Genomic DNA, 14752 nt, shown 5'->3' on the forward strand with positions numbered 1-14752 from the left:
CACATGGAGGGCCTGAAAAAATAACCACCTCCCCTTTCTCTCTTTCTCGGTATTGCAGTGTTTATTTTCTCATTGCATGGTTTAAGCAACTGGAAATCAATGAGATGACAGAATTATCGCTTTCAGCCACGACGATGACCTCACGGCACTCTCACAGCGAGTTCATGGCGAAAACACCTGACAGACGCACTCACTCCCACCTGAACGAACAATGTACTTGTCAATCCCACACCTTAAGCACACAACAGACACAACCACACTCTGTATTAAACACACCTGGCCAAAGCAAAAAGAGTGACATCAATATTGAGACATTCTGAAATTCATGTTCATTTTTAACTTTTCACTCACATTGTTATTCTTATAATCCATCCATCCATCCATCCATTTTGTAACCAATTGTCCTAGGTAGGGTTGCAGGGATTCCATTCACGTCAAACCTTGCCTAGCTTCCGAGATCTATTCTTATAACATAATGTCATTTTTAATCAAAGATGCAAAACAGAATCGTCTTCATTAGTGGTCACAGACCATGCACATTTGTACCCCAAAACACAGTCCACATTGTCCAGCCTCTCCCAAGACTGCATGACTCTAGTGTAAATATGCGGAGGCGTCAAGATTTCAAACTATTCAAGAGGATTGACGGTGAGGAATAGACACTGGAGGGAAGGGAAAACAAATCATTTCAGATGGGATGATTGAAATCCCAACTCTGGAAGGTCTACAATCAGAACGCAACTCTTTTGTCCACTGACAGCAAACATAACTCCTGATCACTCCAAAACCCTGGACGGTAATAATCCCTCGTTTATAAGATGAGGGGAGGAACTGGACAGATTTGTCTCTGAATGGTTCATTTCACGCCTACGAGAGTGCGGAGCAGCCAACAATCATGATTCATCCATGATAGAGAATGAGCTAGTTGTACTGTTTCTGAAGAAAATGTGAATAGAGTGCAACAGTCGGGTTCCAGAAGTAAAAACTTCCCATTTTCTCCATAGGGATTTTTAACAATATTGATATTTTATCAATATTTTAAATCATATTGATTTTTAACAATAACTTATAAACCTTTAAAGACAGCCTTACTGTGAGCTACGACCTATGAGGTTGTTAATTGATAGCATTTAGCTGTTAACCTGCATTATTTCAACTTAGTTTTAAAATAACAGCAAAATTTGTGGCGAAAAACTACGTTACCCATGATGCTATACAGAAAGTTTCGCATTTTAGAGAGTTGAAACAACTCCCTACACTCTCAAAATATGTAAATATTCCAATATATATGCATATTTTACAATAAACTTAAAATATATTGTTTATACATATAATCAACATTTTTAAATGAGTAAATGAGTTAACATCTTGCAATGTGGTTGCTAGGATATTATGGGTGGTTTCTGGGGTGTTGCTATGGGTGTTATGAAATATTTTTATGTAGTGCATTGCTATGCAGTTTCTAAGATGTTCTGGGTGGTTGCTAGGCTATTGCTATGCCGTTTCTAAAGCGTTCTGAGTGGTTTTAGCTTGTTTTTATGATGTTCTGTGTTTCCAGGATGTTGCTATACAGCTTCTAAAACATTCTAAAATGTTTTAGAAAGTGTTTTTAGAATCTTGCAGTTGCTAAGGTGTTCTGGGTGGCTGCTAAGGTGTTGCTATGATGTTTAAAAAGTGTTCTGGATGGATTAATATGTTTCTCTTATGTTGCAAAGTGGTTGTTCTGAAAGGTATTAGTAGTGCATTACTCTGTGGTAACTGAGGTGTTTGGATGGTTGCTAGGTGGTTACAAAAATGTTCTAAGTGATTTTAAGAGTATTGGCATGTTGCTGTGGAGTTGCTAGGATGTTCTGGTTGGTTGCTAAGGTTTACTGGATGTTATTGAGTGCATTATTGTGTGCTTTTGCAGATTACTTTGGACAAGTTGCTCACCGAAGATTAATGACAAATCACTAATATTAAGTATGTGCAATATTAATGTCAGTAATGCTTGTCTTAGCATGTCTTGGCAAACACCACTAACTGTTGACTAAAGTTTGCACATTGACCTTAGTCTTAGTACTTTGCCTGTCCTGCTCACACAGTGAGAATTGGATACAATCTGTGAAATATTTTAACCTCAAACATCTGCCACAAATTACAGAAACAAACTGACCAGCTTCAGAGACTTAAAACACTAAAGACAGCTGTTATGAGTCTCTGCATGTGTGTGTTACACCATCTTGCTCATTCTAATGTAATATTCACCGCCATATTTCAGTGATAAACTAGTAAAAAATGCTTTTGAAACTTTTGACATCACTACCAATCATAAATATGAGGCATGTCTATTTTGCAGCTGTGTTTTCCCAACAGCTGAAATCCCATAAGACGCCCTACAACTCATGAGTCATGCAATACTTCACATAGACACTTTAGTGCACAGAGTAATTACTTTTTTACACAGAATGCTACTAGTTTAGTTTTTTGTTTTGTTTTGTTTTTTCAGTTTTGATATATTTGGCTTTAATTACCATGCTAATTAGCATGTAAGCAAGCTAAAAAAACTCAGATGATTTTTTTTTATTTGCACTAAGTACAAATTGCAATAGATGCTATTTACACTAAGTGAAAATAGCAATATATTATATTTACACTTGTGCTACAATCATTGATTTGGAATTCCAAGAAAGAAACAATGTTAAAGATTGTTTTAATGTTTTTTGAAACACTAAGACATGGTTTGACTATTTTCCAGGCAGTGAAGTTGCATCTGAACTTGTGTCAAGTTTTTGACATTTTCACATGCGAGTTCCACATGAAATATAGTAGCACAAGATGAAATGGAATGTTAATAAAGATTTTTACTGTTTTTTTTTTTGTTTTGTTTTTTTAAACACTAAGACCTTTTCAGTACTTTTCAGATAGTGAAAATGCATTTGGATGTGTATGACGTTTTGCCAAATTTGCCAAAAATAATTTACCTTAATAGGACAATGTCAGTTATAAATGACGAAACCATAAAAAAGGTGGAAAATGCTTGAAGGGGGTCTTGCCCAGGGTGTAATTCAATGTAGAACCGCCACTGCTTATATAGTAATGGCCGATTTCAAAATACTGCTTCAGGAAGCTTCGGAGCATTATGAATCAGCGTGTCAAATCAGCAATTCGGAGCGCCAGAGTCACGTGATTTCAGCAGTTTGGTGGTTTGACACATGATCCGAATCATGATTCAATACACTGATTCATTATGCTCCGAAGCTTCCTGAAGCAATATTTTGAAATCGGCCATCACTATACAAGTCGTTATTTTGTTTTGTTTTTTGGCGAACCAAAAATATTCTCGTCGCTTTATAATATTAATATTGAACCACTGTACTCACATGAACTGATTTAAATATGTTTTTAGTACATTAATGGATCTTGAGAGAGGAAATGTCATTGCTGGCTATGCAGGCCTCACTGAGCCATCGGATTTCAACAAAAATATCTTAATTTGTGTTCCGAAGATTAACGAAGGTCTTACGGGTGTGGAACAGCATAAGCGTGAGTAATAAATGACAGAATTTTCATTTTTGGGTGAACTAACCCTTTAATATACACACGTAGGTTCCATGTTTAGCCAGTAGATGGAACCGTTCAATTTAATCTCTGTTTTGATACCTTATAAGGGAGCTCTGTAGCAAGTGGTCAAGGTTTAGCTAATTAGCATGGCCCATTAGATTTTCTGGGCAGTGCTCAAAGGTTTGTTTGAGGGACTTTATAACTATGAAATTAACTTAAGATTTTTCATTTGATGTTAAGTTCCTTAGGCTCCAGAGATTCACTGAGATAATAGTAATGCTAACGCTAATGGTTATCTTTCTCCTGCTGTTATACCAACTTGAGGTAAACTTTCTAAATACCAAACAAATAATTAATGCATACTTAGAATGTTCTTTGTAGATTTCTTGGACTTAATTCAGCATACATAATCAAACTAGCTGCTTTCTATAATGACAGTTCAGAAATTTACTGAGGTAAATTGCTAAGTGGTACATTCATTCCCATCTCTAATTTTCTCTTACCTTTTCTTAATGTGTCGACAAGTGTTTATCTAAGAGAGATTTATTGGACTGAGCAGTGCTATCAAGCGTCTTGATCTGTGAAGCATGCGCTCTGTTGCGATTTCACAAAGTGCTTGGCATGACGCTGCATGCTCAAACGAGTGTGTATATTCAATTAAACAAGTTTATACCTAAGATAGTCCCATTAATTTGACTAAAATGGAGAGGAAAGCAATGGGATATCAAAACTTTGTTGATAACCCCCAAACTACATGAAAAAAAAAAAAAAAAAAAAAAATTCTGTAATCGCTATTGCTAGTATGATTGACAGTTGCTTACAAAGCAGTACTTCTTCCTGTAAAGAACACAGGCGTCAAGTTTTCTTTACCCACTTCTACGGACTGCCAAGTTTTACCTTACACAACTCTAGACCTAGACAACTCAAATAGTCATGCAAATATTACTCAAAATCGCCCACAGGGTTTATCTTAGAGCTAGTTAAAGCCTTCATTGTCCTTGTACCTACAGCAAAAGTGTGTTTTGTTAATGTGGCAACTTGTCGTTTTGAAGGAACATAAATCACAGAAATGCATGTATAAGTGAGTCACGGCTTAAACTGTGATCAATAACACAAATGTGCTCTTTAATAAAAAACATCATATATATCTACTGCACTCTAAGCACTGTTGTCTGACGTTAAACCTTTAAGTTAACCCCTAAACATGTTGGAAATTGTGCTTGGTTGTGACTTCTGCTCTTTGCGCAAAAAAAAAAAAAAAACTGTTGTTTGTTGTGAATTTCTGAATAGCATATAATGATTTGTAAACATTATATTGTGAGTGAAAATCAGCTCAGTGTGTCTTCTGCAGAATTTGGGACAATCTGGAGCTGTGGTTTGAAAGTGAAAACATGCACCACAGTTTCACACAGTGTGGTCAGATATACACACATTCTCTTTTTTTTACAGTTGTTAAGGCTGTAATTTGTTGTAGTTTTAAGACAGCACATGTGGTGGGGTATAAAAGTGTGGTGCTCCTTAAAAGAAGATTGTGTTTGCATTCTTTTACATGTGCGATTAAATTTGTACAATTATACTCATTATTAATTTTATGTAATATATACAGTATATACACGTCATGTGTAGATGAACAGAATGAATACCATGTCTTTTTTAATAATCCAGGAGAATACACAGGAGACAAATCAACAGGGCAATTACACAATAACATAAACGCACGATAACCGACCAAGGACTTAACCTAACAGGGAGTATAAATACCAAGAAAACATAATGACAAACAGGTGCAAATCATACGTAAGAACAAACGAAGATATAATCAGTAACCAAGGAAACCGAAACTAAACAGAGCAGGAAAATAGGAACTAAGAGAAACAAAACTGAATATCACATTAAATGTCAAATCGATTAATTGCATCTAAAATAAAAGTTTGTAAATATATCCCTCGGTTTCACAGACAGGGCTTAAGGGTTAGTTCACCCAAAAATGAAAATTCTGTTGTTAATTACTCACCCTCATGTAATTTCATGCCCATAAGACCTTTGTTCATTTTAGGAACACAAATTAAGATATTTTTGATGAAATTCGAGAGGTATATAACTCCTTCATAGACAGCAATTTAACCACCGCTTTCAAGGTCCAGAAAGGTACTAAAGACATCATGAACTCCCCTAAGCACTGCCACCATTTTTAAGTTCGTTCCACTCAATTTTGCCTGAGGGAGCGAGTCTATTCTGATGTACACTTCAAGTAGCTCTATATCCCACAATTCAACTTGATTGTGACATCACAGCAGGGTATGATATATTAATTATTTTAAGAATTAATCGCATAATAGTCTATAATATATTAATTATGTTGAGGTTCAGTTGCATAATACTTAGCTACCTTATGCACAGTCAAAGTTTATACTATTAATATTATGATTTATTTGTGTAATTTTATTTTTCTCCAACAGCTCATATACCTATAGAATTTTATATATTTTCTCCAACTTATAAGCATATATAATGGTGCATAAAACAAATTCATAAGTACAAAATGGGTTTAAATAATAAATCAGCTCCATAGTGAATTCCAAGTGATCAGGGCTTAGTGCGTTTCATTTAAATCTTATGCACGACTTCCGCTGGTAGTGGGCACTCATTCAGCGCAAGCAATGACGCACATCCGAGTCCACGAGTGAAGGGCATAAAAATTTGGAGTGGAACGCAGCCATGGAACAAACAAAGGGAACATGAGATAATTAATTAGGCAACAGGTGAACATAATTACTAATCAAACAGAGAAACTAGGTCACAGGGAATCTAGGAAGACAGAACCAAAATACAATGCAACATAGCCAAAACAGATATATATATTTACAAACTTTTATGTTAGATGATTAATCAATTTTACAGCACTATATATATATATATATATATATATATATATATATAAGCCACAGGCCACACAATTGTAGAACAAGTGTAACAAGTGTAAAACTGTCTGAAAACAACCACAAGTAATGCAGTTCATCACTTAAACAGGCATATGACTGGCAAAGGACATTTTTTTCATAAACAGGGCACACAAAATACAACCCTTAACAAGAATGTTTTCAGACAAACATTTTCTTTATTTGCCAAAAATGGAAGACTGCGGGAACATAACTCTCTTGCTTAACATCAAGTCTATTTTGTTTATATAGCCCAATATCACTAATTACAATCCAAACAACATCCATTTACACTTCAACATCACAACAACATTATACTTCAAATTAGCAGGACAGATCTGTGGGTCCGTGGGCAGACATCACTTAAATGAACTTTTATTTGCAAACGAGATTCACAGATCAAGATTCTTCATGGCCGATTCCAATTGCCAATATTTTAAAAGCAAAAGAGCCAATTCGATACCATTTGCAGGTTTTTTCTTTAGGCAAGAGATAACAAATTAAAAAGTACAGGATGAACGGGATGTTTATTTGCTCTATTACAGTCTGAACTGGCCTTAAAGGGGTCATGAACTGAGAAATCAAAATTCCCTTTTGACATATAAGAGGTCATTATAGTATAAAAACATCCTGTAAGTTTCAGAACGCAAAATTTTCTCGTTAGTCTAAAAACAGTTTATATTGAAGCCAATCTGCCAAAATGTCAGGTCATGGAATGTGTCACTTTATTATGTAATAGTGTGGCTAAACACTGCCTCCACAGAAGATCGTCATCGCCTGCTTCTACATCACTGCCTGTTTAGCCCGTCCACCGAATCGCGCATGCCATGTAGTAGGCAACAGAGAGACGCTAACTCTGGGTTACTAGAGCTAACAAGCGATAAAGACGGCTTCAGGGACGGCAAGATGTGAATGTCTAAGTTGAGCATTATTTGCTTGTAGTACATTTCACTGTGGATTATTTGGTTGGTCAGTTTTATGATATGGACAGGACAGTAATGCGACAACATGTGAGTAACTGTGTTCATTATAGTGCCTGATCTGTGACTATTGATTATAGTGCCTGATCTGTGACTTTATTCAATATCTAGTGATGGGCGATTTTAAAACACTGCTTCATGAAGCTTCGAAGCTTTACGAATCTTTTGTTTCGAATCAGTGGTTCGGAGCATGTATCAAACTGCCAAAGTCACGTGAACCATTTAAATTTCGAAATGTTTCGAAACACTTACAACGTAACAAAGCCTAGTTTACTGAAATCACATGACTTTGATACACGCTCCGTCTGTCTATGAAGGCCTCACTGAGCCATCGTATTTGATCAAAAATATCTTAATTTGTGTTTTCCGAAGATGAACGAAAGTCTGAAGGGTGAAGAACGAAATGAGGATGAGTAATTAATGACAGAATTTTCATTTTTTGGTGAACTAACCCTTTAATGTTAAGCCCTGGATACACATGCAAAACTGTATCTTACATATGCTGTTGTGGTAATTTATTCATCGCATTTACCGATTTTTTTCATAGCATATATATATATAGTATGTTTATAAAACGGTTAGTTTATTACCTGCATTCAGATTTAGCATTTTCCTTTAGGTCAGTCCTATGTTCATAATAAAAAATCAGTTTAAATAACCGATGTATTATCCTGTCCTTTTAACAATTAAGGGGTTTTCCCGTGACTGACAGCACTAGTCAATGCATTTGTCAGTTGCGTCTTGTTCCGTGTTCACAACAATTTAGTCTTTTCAATGTAAAAGTCTTCGCTACTGACTGACACACTCAAGACAGTCTTTGCCGCCATCTAATGGCATAATAATGTAACTTCTGTTGCTGTTCACTGTCAGGGACTATTTTTTCTACTCGAGGCTGGTGCTGTATCGTGAATAAGTCACGGCTGAAGGGGTTGCAGGCACTCCGCTTCACATCGTGCCTAACAACGCCCTTCAGCCGTGACTTATTCATGAGACAGCACAGCCTCTCATACCTTATTGCTTACATATAGTATACATGCACACACACAATTCTAAACAATCCATTAAAAATAAATATATTCTTAACTATTTACATAGTAATTATTATTAACATTTATTAAAAAAAATTAACAATTTTCTAAAATATATATACACATCTGTAAAACAATATAACACAAACAAAAAGCTATTTTATGACTTTTGAAGACTTGCACAAGTCACATAAGTTTGGAAGAACACGATGCAAGTAAATGAATCTGCATTTTTGGGTGAACTATGGAAACCAGTCACACCACAACAACAACAACCCAAAACTCATTTCGAACTTCTGCAGCACATGCCAGACTTCATTGCCAGATCTGCTGGGCTTAATGGCAACAATTATTAACTGTTTTTAATGTCTTTCTTTCCCCAACAAAAAGTCATTTGAGCAGAATCAGGAGGGTGGCACATCATAAACAGCAATTTAACTGGTTGCTGCATGGTTTTTGTAATTAAACAAAACTGCCTCTATGGTAACACAAGACTACATTTCCTTTCAGAAACTGCAAATATTTTCCCCATGCTCTCCAAATGGCTGCTCATCGGGAGCCACTGTTGTAAACGTACCTTGTTTGGCAAGCGACCGCCAGCCAAATGTTTCCTGGTAGACAAGCCTTGTGGTGTAAAAACGGCATTTTGCCAAATCAGCCAGGCAGAACAGAAAAGCCTTAAGGTTTGTTTTAGCTCTCAGTTAAACAAGGTGTCCTTATTATTAGTCAGCTTTGTAAATGCAGTGGGCAGCAGATCTGATTATAATTAAAAACTGCTGTAATTACAAAGAAAGTTTACATCATGCCATAAAACTGCACGGTCTACACTATTTAAAGTTTCTGTAAATGTAATAGTACCTATTACTTCAACTCTCACACTGGGGCCCCGAGGTGCATGGGTTAGTTAACGCCAAGTGTATTTAAAAAAAAAAAAAACAGAAATTCCCACTGGTTTGAATTTTCCTTATAGGTAATGATTAGGATCAGCCAGTCTATGACTTTCGTGAGGTTTATATTAAATGCGAAATTAATTATATTGGGCAATGTTCAGCTTTTTGTATGTTTTTATTTCTTTTAAAATCTTGGCATAGTTGACGGCTATAGAACCAAATTAGTTTTCCACCTTTAAGCCATCAAAACAAAAATAGCAAATTAACTTTCTAGCCAGTTGTTCAATAGGTATTTTGTTGTTGTTTTGCTGATCCAGCCCTGAAATGCACTTCACTGATGCTACGAATCATCTAACGTTTTGAATCGAAACATTTAAAAGTATGTTATTAAAAGTAATTAGAAACAATCTTTTCATTTAAACTTTTATTTTGAAATACTTGTTCTTTTGAGTTCTTCTCAGATCTGTGTTTATTTAAGTTGCAAAGGGATGGCGGACGGGCTTATTTGTCAATTTCAGCTAGAAAGCTATTACTAGCATAATAATAGCAATAATAGCAATAACAGTTTTTTTTAATTTGAAATGTGAGGCGTAATTTACTGGAGCTAAGCAACTTATTTGAGAATGAAAGGGTTGAATGTTTATATAACCGTCCGAGAGGAGCGTTTTGCTAATGATAACTCTGTGTTTATGTTCTCATGCTATCGCCGCTGTAAATAGACCACACGTCTTTTCTCAGGGCTGGTTTCACTGGCCCGGCTGTTTTATGTAAAGGTGACTCACTGGCGTGTGACCGATGCTTTTGAGATGTTGTCCAAGGGTGTGTGTTTGTGTATTTATGTGAATGCCCATGTGTTTGTGTGTATATGTGTGTTTGCAGGGCAACCAAATCACAGCCTGAATGTCAATGCTAAACCTTCGGAGGAGAAACACCTTGCAAAGGATAAATGTTTGAGGTAACGTCAATTTTGAGGTTGCACAATAAGTTTTGCAGATGTGCATACTGTATGAGATGTATTTAAAATTATTTTGAGTCTTCATAACAGCACAAATTAAATTGTCATGTTAAATCAAGGTATACCAAAACAATACTCTGTTTACACTGTGACTAAAGGCCCACTAAAGTCACACCAAGGACGATATCTATAAAGTTTAATATTCGTTCTAATTCTATGAGAATAGGTAAGTCCACACCATAACCTCAACAATAATGACACAGAGGAACGATATTGTTGGAATCACTTTCAGAATTTTTTCCAGTTGATAATGATAAAAACATTAGCCAAACAGCAGCCAATCTGAATCCATCCTGTTTCAAAAAGCTTAAGCATTTAAAGTGGCAGACTTACAATAAACAGAATCTTATTGTGCGTTGGTGTGGATGTTATTATTGTTATCGTTATAGTTCTCTTTCTTGTGAACTGGCTTTAGTTTGAAGCTCGTTTGTCAATATAAATGAGTCTTTTTTGGTAAGATTACTAGTAAACAAATGAATAAACACCCCTCGCACACCTGGGCGACCATAGGGCAGGTGCGTACAACAAGCAACAATGGAAAATAGAGATTAAAAGAGTTTTTTATGAGTTTACATCTCGCAATTTTGACTTTTATTATTAATTGCAAGTTATAAAGTCCAGTTCTGAGGAAAAAAAGAGAGAAAAAAAGTCAGAATTGCATGATAAAACTCGCGGTTGTGAGTTATGAAGTCAGAATTGCATGATATAAAGTCACAATCGTGACTTTATAACACGCAATTCTGACTTTATATCACACAATTCTGAGAAAAAAGTCAGAACTGTGAGATGTAAACTCGCAATTGCGAGAAAAAAGTAAAAATTGTAAGGTAAAAAGTCGCAGTTACCTCTTTTATTTTTATTTTTTATTCCGTGGCATAAACAAGCTTCCATATGTTTTCTTAAAGTTGCATTACAGAAGATTTATTTGGTATCCATTATTATGCAAGTATTTTTAACATAAATAAACTGTATTGCTAAAAGTATTCTGACACCCCTCCAAATCATTGAATTCAGGTGTTCCAATCACTCCCATGGCCACATGTGTATAAAATCAAGCACCTAGGCATACAGACTGCTTCTACAAACATTTGTGAAAGAATGGGTCGCTCTCAGGAGCTCAGTGAATTCAAGTGTGGTACCGTGATAGGTTGCCACCTGTGCAATAAGTCCATTTGTGAAATTTCCTCACTACTAAATATTCCACGGTCAACTGTTAGTGGTATTATAACAAAGTGGAAGCAATTGGGAACAACAGCAACTCAGCCACAAAGTGGTAGGCCACATAAAATCACAGAGCGGGGTCAGAGCATGCTGAGGCGCAGTGCGCAGAAGTCGCCAACTTTCTGCAAAGTCAATAGCTACAGACCTCCAAACTTCACGTGGCCTTCAGATTAGCTCAAGAACAGTGCGTAGAGAGCTTCATAGAATGGGTTTCCATGGCCGAGCAGCTGCATCCAAGCCCTACATGCAGTAGTGTAAAGCACGCAGCCACTGGACTCTAGAGCAGTGAAGATGTGTTCTCTGGAGTGACGAATCACGCTTCTCTGTCTGGCAATCCCATGGACGAGTCTGGATTTGACAGATGCCAGGAGAACGGTACTTGCCTGACTGCATTGTGCCAAGTGTAAAGTTTGGTGGAGGGGGGATTATGGTGTGGGGTTGTTTTTCAGGGGTTGGGCTTGGCTCCTTAGTTCCAGTGGAAGGAACTCTTAATGCTTCAGCATACCAAGACATTTTGGACAATTTCATGCTCTCAACTTTGTGGGAACAGTTTGGGGATGGCCCCTTCCTGTTTCAACATGACTGTGCACCAGTGCACAAAGCAAGATCCATAAAGACATGGATGAGCGAGTTTGGTGTGGAGGAACTTGACTGGCCTGCACAGAGTCCTGACCTTAACACGATAGAACACCTTTGGTATGAATTAGAGCGGAGACTGCGAGCCAGGCCTTCCCGCCAACATCACTGCCTGACCTCACAAATGCGCTTCAAAAATTCCCATAAACACACTCCTAAACCTTGTGGAAAGCCTTCCCAGAAGAGTTGAGGCTGTTATAGCTGCAAAGGGTGGGCCAACTCCATATTAAACCCTACGGATTAAGAATGGGATGTCATTAAAGTTCATGTGCACGTAAAGGCAGGCGTCCCAAAACCTTTGGCAATATAGTGTATATTTCTCCACAAGTAACTTGCAATTTTACGTTTAAACCACAGATGTCGATAGAAAGCAATTCAATCATTTCAACCATTATAACAAAAAGTGTTTATAAAAAAAATTGCCTACCCTACATTTAAGAAAATGGTGCTTGAATGTGTAAAAGTCGCCATTGTGGTGGTTGCCACAAAATACATTCTAAGAGACTTACTTGCTTATTTAAATTGCACATTCACTATTTAATTTATTCAATGTGCTGTATTTATATTTATTCAACATTAGGCTATAAAAGTCACCTTCTGAACGCTTGATTATGTCTATCGTTCCTGAAAATCACCCACCGTCTTAAAGATTTATCCTGGGTCCATTTCAGTCACTATTTTCCCTCTCACTGCATGACTGGACTTTCAAACACCACGCTGACAAATCGCCGCAGAGTAAACTGTGTACGGAGGTCCGATACGGCTCCTTATGGAACAGAAAACAGCTTTGTCATTCTGCGGGAACATGCACAGACCTCATGAACCTAATGAGCATTGCCTGGAAACCTCCCACGCATGCTGGCAAGGAGCCGTCGTTGTGCTGCTCTACTGTTTTCTAGAGGAAACATTAAAAGGGAGCTAAATTAATATTTACACAAAAGTGGTACACTGGGACTTAATTTCCATATTAGCTGACAAAAACACTGGCGAATATTTATACAACCAACTAGATTTTAGTAATGCTTGACCATGCTGAACTTGCCATCACGATTGCTAAGGGTATGCTAAAAGTGTTCAGAGATGGTTTTAGCATGTTGCTAGGTGATTTCTAGGTGTGGATGGTTGATAATGTGTTCTGAGAGGTGTTTGTTTGTTGCTATTGTGTTATGGGTGGTTTGCAAGATGGGGCTACTGGGGATTTAGGCATAGATATAGGCCTATATGCAGAATCCACATTCAACGGCTCCAGACACGTCGGCACACCCGCCATCTTGGAACGGTCAGTGTCGCCGTCGTTCATTACGCAGCTTCTGGTTGTGAAACCGCCAAGATTTAAATTCCCGAAGAAATAGAATAACCTTTCACAGGTGAGAAAGTATTGGTGTGTGTTTTTATGTATTTATTTTTTTTTGTTATTTTTAATGCTTTATTAACGACAAACAACATGTACAGAATTGTAACCAATATTACAACATAATGTTTGTGTTTTTATATGTATTAACTCAATATTACAGCTTTTTATTACGGTACTTTTTTATGTTTTTACTTTAACTTTGGCAACTTTTTAATGTCGTCTTAGCTGACGCATTCGTTTAGTTGTATTGTGTTAGTTTAGCAAAATCAGATAATTATACATGCGTTATCTAAGTACGGTTGCAGATGCTCAGTCAACTTGCCCTGGAATGTTTGTGATCGGATTTGATCATTCCAATATGGCGGACAGCTTACGTATAGTGGCCCATAGAAACAGACGCTAATGAGGCATCTATGTATATAGCCTATCTTAGGGATTAGGAGTAGATGTTTGCTAATGTGCTGCTATGCAGTTTCTGTTGTGTTCTAAGAGGCTATTAGCATGTTGCTATGTGTTTGCTAAGGTGTTCTAGGTGGTTTCTAAGTGTGGAGGTTTGCCAGTGTGTTAGCCTACATGTGTCCAGAGAGGCTTTTAACATGTTGCTATCTGGCTATATGGGTTTTTTGGACTGTTGCTATGAAGTTGCTGAGGTGTTCTGAGAGTTTTTTTTTTTTTTCTTCTTCATGTTGTTAGGTGATTTTTATGTATTGCTATTAAGTTTCTATTGTGTTCTGAGAGGTTTTTAAGCATGTCGCTATGTGGTTGCTACTGTGGTTTCTAGGTGTGGAATGGAGGCTTGTTAATGTGTTGCTATGAGGTTGCTAATGTGTTCTAAGAGGTTTTTAGCATGTTGCAAAGGTGTTCTGGGTGGTTGCAAGGTGGTTTCCCAGGGTTTCTCTGATTTCTAGATATGGCATGGGTTCCTTTTTCAATGCCAGGGATTTTTCACCTGTTTTATCATCCACCATGTGTAAGTCTGATTGATTGTAAAAGTTACAGCATATTACTCTCCTTAATAATATGCAATAATATTAGTGTTTTTTTAAATTTGTCATTTTCCGAGATAAATATTTATGCATTTGCTTTTACATTTTTGGTCCATGATCAAAAAGTATCAGGCCATGATTGTAGGGGCATTGTTTTACT

General features: G+C 36.8%; 1 long non-coding RNA gene across 3 annotated transcripts in view; it reads right to left on the reverse strand.

Moving 5' to 3' along the window:
* The window catches only part of LOC127521117 (uncharacterized), a 147999-nt gene extending 134120 nt beyond the window's left edge, over positions 1-13879 (reverse strand). Inside the window, exon 1 of one of the 3 annotated variants that reach the window (XR_007932279.1) lies at positions 12892-13879. This is a non-coding gene — a long non-coding RNA (uncharacterized LOC127521117). The remainder of the gene's footprint in view (positions 1-12891) is intronic. The other 2 variants (XR_007932278.1, XR_007932277.1) reach the window with 2 other exon arrangements.
* Between the last annotated feature and the right edge of the window lie 873 nt (positions 13880-14752).

This window comes from Ctenopharyngodon idella, chromosome 10 (assembly GCF_019924925.1).
Source record: "Ctenopharyngodon idella isolate HZGC_01 chromosome 10, HZGC01, whole genome shotgun sequence".
Lineage (NCBI taxonomy): Eukaryota > Metazoa > Chordata > Actinopteri > Cypriniformes > Xenocyprididae > Ctenopharyngodon > Ctenopharyngodon idella.